The sequence below is a fragment of the Schistocerca gregaria genome, chromosome 3 (assembly GCF_023897955.1).
Source record: "Schistocerca gregaria isolate iqSchGreg1 chromosome 3, iqSchGreg1.2, whole genome shotgun sequence".
NCBI classification, from domain to species: domain Eukaryota; kingdom Metazoa; phylum Arthropoda; class Insecta; order Orthoptera; family Acrididae; genus Schistocerca; species Schistocerca gregaria.
This window is the reverse complement of record NC_064922.1, coordinates 498,224,188-498,230,187: the sequence shown is the minus strand read 5'-3', so window position 1 is coordinate 498,230,187 and position 6,000 is coordinate 498,224,188.

Below are 6,000 nucleotides of genomic sequence, written 5' to 3'. Positions count from 1 at the left end.
AAAACACAATTTGAAGAGCAAAAATAAGAGAACACATTAACATAGCACTGAAAATAATATCTAGTTAATTGCAAGCGCAGCTGCGAAATACTTGGTGCAAATCTACATGCATGCCACAACTGTTTTACTGTACAACAATGAAAGACTACAACTACAAAGGAGATTCTCTCTACAATTACGCGCTAGCAATAAACAAAATCTACACTAATTACACAACCTACAAGAAAAAATCAGAAGATTCCAGTGAGGTATCCCCGGCTAAGGATCGACATATGAAACGTCTCCTTAGAAATATTATACATGACTGTGCTTAAACTGACACACAATAATTTTTAGCGCAACGCAATCTGACTTTCAAAAAGTCCCTACAAAAGAATGGCCCTGACTAATCACAAATCACTTACCTCACCAAAAATCTTCGTTACTCGAACTACTGCGATACAGCGAGCGCCACTACTGCAAGCTAAATAAAAGATTCCAAATACGGAAGGCACTAACTACTGATAGGCATAGTTAGCAAATGAAAGATTTTGACAGAGAACAAACAATGTATTTACGTTACTAGTGTTCAAAAGTCATAATATGTGTAGCACTTCCTGACATCCAGTCTTACAAATTTAAAAACTCCGCCATTTCTCTCCCCACATCCACCACTGCTGGCGGCTCACCTCCTACTGCGCAACGCTACGCGCTGTTAACATGCAGCTGCCCAACACTACAATGGTGAGTATTACAACAATGCCAACCAGCCACTGACTGCACACAGCACAGCCAGTGATTTTCATACAGAGTGCTACGTGTCGCTACCAATAAAATAAAAAACTAAACAGCCTACTCACACCTCACCACAATAAAACACAAGACTGCAGACATGCTCTCCCACCTTCTGGCAGGTCAGGACGTGGATTTTGAAGAGACACAGAGGTGTTGCTCCGTAAAAGAATGGAATCCGTATAGGCAGTCACCCCATTTCCTATTCTGAGCTGTCCCACTGTACGCAGTGTGGTGTGATATTTCATGCATAGGTGACAAGCTGACAGAGAATCTGCAACCTAGACACTGCAGTGTACTGGCACTGACAACTGGCAGAAACAGGGATTATCATCCTTAAGGTCCTGCAGTGACACGTACAGAACCTGCCCCATCATGACCATTGGGATACTCATTTGAGAAAACAGGTGGTCTAAGAGCATATATATTGGCGAACTATCGGTAAAGGAATTGTGCACCTCCTTGCTATTTAAGACCTTAACGATAACACTTCCAGTGATTTCCTTTTACGTAGCCAAAGTCACAAATTCATTTGGACCTCTCAGGTACTTTCATGAGCACACAATAACTTGTAGTCATTGAGACATACAGCTAATTTTCATATATCACAAGCATGCAGTCCGAAACTACAGAAAAAACTATTCCAGCTCTTGACCACAGTGACCCTCTGCCAGTAGACTGCCCACATCACTGTAGGCTCCTTGACAATGTAAGGGACAGAGTGTTGACCAGGAGTAAATGTCGATGGCTCCGGCATGCATTATGCACCCTCTGAACCAATCCGTGCTAGAGGGTCAGCTACAAAATCAGACTATGAGCTGAAAACACATTAACCAGCTTCAGCCTCACAGGCACTCAGGTGTCACCGTCAATGATTCTCTCACATTTTATTTTCCAGAGACGCTGCATTCAGTCCCCAAACTGGAGCAGTAGCTGGTAGCATTGGCAACTGCTACAGTGGGAGGCTCGTCAATGGGCGACCTCAGTCCCAGAACTGGGACATAGCTGCAAACGACGTTTTCAAATCAATGGATGTCCACATTGAGGGACACAGAATACCACCACCAGAGGACACAACCATCACAACAGGACTAAAGGACCTTGGTGTGGTTCCACCATCTCTTCCATAAGGAGAGGGGGGGATGCTATATCGTACAACCTGTATACCTGCAAATGGACATGACTGGTGGGTTTCTGCAGCTCAGGACCACTGCCAGATTTTCAAAACAAGCCGGATTGTGTATCAACAAAGTGGCGAACCAAAACATTGCAGTCTGTTTTCAAAGTAGTTTCTAGTGGTCACGATGGAAACGTGCAATGCTAGTTTCACCACGTGCAGCACTTGCATCGCCACAGATAGATCTACATGTGCAGGACAACTTGCCTTCACCAATCCTGTGTCCACAGAAATATGAAGCAAATGTCAGTCTGCCAACTTGTAGTTAAATGGCCGTCTAACCACAGAGGAGCCAGTTCCAACCGCACCACCAGTCACCATAGCAGCACAACAACAAGGTGCCAGCAGTTGGTTGCAGCCAGAGTCATAGCATCCACAGTATTTGGCGTCTATCAGGTGCCGTGCTACTGGGATTCTGTATGCCAGTTGCCTTTCATTCTGTGATAGCAAATAGTAATGGTCATTAGTGATAGATGTACGACTGGACTTGAATAATTTCGTTGTTTTCAGTTATCGCCAATGAATTAGTAACCCCTGAGACTTGTAATTTCTTTTGTAGAACCAAATCAGAAAGATTATAATTTTATGTATGTTCTTAATTTATGGAATTGCATCCCAGAGGAAATTGTTTCTAAATGAGTTCATTTTCAGCATTTTTTGTAATAAAGTATCAATCTTTAACACTGCAAGAAATTTTCACTTCAGTGTGTGGACTCACTCTGGCCACCTCCTTTAATATTCTGGTTTCTGATTTTAGAATGTCTGTCATATCATGATGTAATCCAGCTGCTATAATTCCGAGTCTCCTTGTTTCCCAAAGTATAGTTTCTCTTCTCATGGTCCTAGAAATTTTATTTGCCTTTAATATCTGTATTTTGTTGCAGAACTTAACGGGACCCTTTCCTCTTTTCCCACTACGGAACCCGTATTCTCCTGTAATTCTATCTTCTTTTCCCTCCTCTTCTGCAGTATCACAATCGCCAATGATTATTAAGTTTTCATCTCCCTTTACACACTGATTTACTCATTTAACTTCCTCATATATAAGTTCTTCTGCTTTTATACTGAACTGTTGTTGCTAGCGTTGATTTTCTGTCGCTTCTGACGAAAAATATTCTTTCACTGAACTGCTAATGAGCAATCTTATCCCCATTACACCGTTTTCTGCTGCTGTCGATATTACCCTGTATTTGTCTAACCACAGTTCCTTACGTGATTTGCATTTCATTTCATGGAAGGCCACAACATTCCAATTGATTAATTGTATTTCTCTTTTCACATTCAGACTTATAACATTCCACAATCTTGTTCGTAAAACATTACTCTTTCACTTCTTTTCAGAATTTTTCTAGTGTTTATTTTTCCCTTGGTAGCCCCTTCCAGGAGAACCAATGAACAACTAATATGTAATTTCTAGTCAGTGGAGAAAACATGATGGCAATTTTTGAATTACAAGTCACAGGTTTTTTTGCATACATAGCAACATAGCTGACACAAAAATAAATAAATGAAAGAAACTCAACAAGATCTCTCGAACACCATGGTACCTGAAAACCTTTTTTTACAATATCATATAGTTTTCGTTTATTTCCTGTGTTTTAATGATCTGTACTTTTGCGTTGTCTGCTTAATCAAGTTATAGTGACTGCAAACTACTTTCTTGAATTAGTGATGAACAAAAAGGAGTCGTAGTGTCATCAGCTTTCCCGTCTTACTCGTTATTTAGAATTTACTAATTTCAAATAAAAAAATATAATGGTAGATCTTCAGTTCTCTCTGAAAGGAGCGACGTATAATTTTAATATTGTTCTGCGTGTGTCGTAAGAGATTCAGTCTGTAACCGACTACATTTTAGTGGGAAGACATAAATCAAAATCTGGCGCAATAGATTGGGACCATGTCTGAAGAATATTTTTAAACACAGTTTTCAGAGATCAATATGAATTTTGGTGAGATGTATTGCCTTGGGAGTAACGGTAATGAGATTAAACGTTGAAAATATTTCTAGAGAAAACACTTGGGCTTCTTTCAGCACAGATCTCACATAGCTATCTTTGGTGGAAGCAATTTGTATCATTTACCACAGTATCTCTACTGGATATCTAGTACCAACATTTTACGTTCCATGCAAAAGTGACATACAATTTCTATGAAAGTACATTAATTACTACAAAAAACCAATTTATATACTCATTGCAGTTAGGTACATGAAATAGCATATAAGCCTGGGCGAACCCTTCAATCACACCTAAGACAGCCAGCTACCAAGAGGGACAAATTCCAACAATCAGGAATATATAAACTTGAATGTCAAAGTTGTGATGCAGTATACATAGGTATGATATTTAGGAATTTTGAAACAAGATACAAAGAACATATCAGATGTTAGAAGTATGAAACAAACCATTCCACATTTGCAGAGCATTTAAAACACTACAACCATCATCCTACAAACATGGAACAAGAAATGAAAATAACGAGAATAAGCAACCATGACAAACATCTTATACAAACACAAGAAAACTTCCACATCCAGAAAGCCATTGCAGAAAACAAACATGTGATAAATGAACAAACACACATCAGCACAGGCTCCCTACTACACTTAATAAAGGAAATGATAACATAAAAAAAACTCTTCCCCACACCACGTGGAGGGAGACACACACACACACACACACACACACACACACACCCACACACAAACACAGCCAAAAAACAATAATAATAATTTATATAACACCAAAATACACACATACACACACACACACACACACACACACACACACACACACAAACACACACACGCACACATACACAGCCAAAAAATAATAATAATTTATGTAACACCAAAATACACACACACACACACACACACACACACACACACACACACACACAGCACAAAAAATATATATCACACCAAAAAACACACTCTCTCTCTCTCTCTCTCCCACACACACACACACACACACACACACACACACACACACACACACACACATACACAAACGCACACACAAATGCATACATGAACACACCACAGATACTTCAATAGTTACACTCATAAGTTTGGCAATAACATTCGATCTTTGGCAAAAACATTTGACAGTCGGCAACAATAACCAAAAATTGCATTAAAACAAGCGTTCAGTGCATAGTGCTGTGGAATGTGGAAAAAACCGCAAATTGGCGTTCATAAGAAGAAGAACAACACCAAAAATGCAACAGGAGCATAATATGTAAGAAATTGTCCACGCAACCTGTAAGTACAGTTCAAAACATTACTACTTAATAGGAAATACCAACCACCAGAACTGTTTATAAGGTATAGGTACAGTGACACAAATGTAAATTAAGTAGCAAACATAGGTGCATATTCCAGGCCACCGATGATGCCTTGCAGAAAATAAAGGCGAAACGCGTATGGCACTAAAATTGTGTTTTATTCAGTTGCTGTCAGACGGTCCATAAGTAAAAATTATCAATATACCGTAACATAATAAAGTGTAACATGATTTAGGTATGGGGGAAACGAAAGACAAAGATACCATTGTTGCACTTTTTTTTCATCAGTCCTCTGACTGGTTTGATGTGGACCGCCACTAATTCCTCTTCTGTGCCAACCTCCTCATCTCAGAGAAAGCACTTGCAACGTATGTGGTCAATTATTTGCTGGGAGTATTCCAATCTCTGTCTTCTTCTACACCTTTTACCCTCTACAGCTCCCTTTAGTATCCTGGACATTATTCCCTGATGTCTTCACAGACGTCCTACAATCACGTCGCACCTTTTTGTCAGTGTTTTCCATATATTCCTTCATTTACCGATTAGAGCAGAACCTCCTCATTCCTTACCTTATCAGTCCCCCTAATTTTCAACATTCTTCTGTAGCACCATATCTCAAACGCTTCTATTCCCTTCTGTGGCGATTATTTCAGTCCATGATTCACTATCATACAATGCTGTGATCCAAACGTACGTTCTGAGAAATTTCTTCTTCAAATTAAGGTCTACGTTTGATACTAGTTGACTTCTCTTGGCCAGGAATG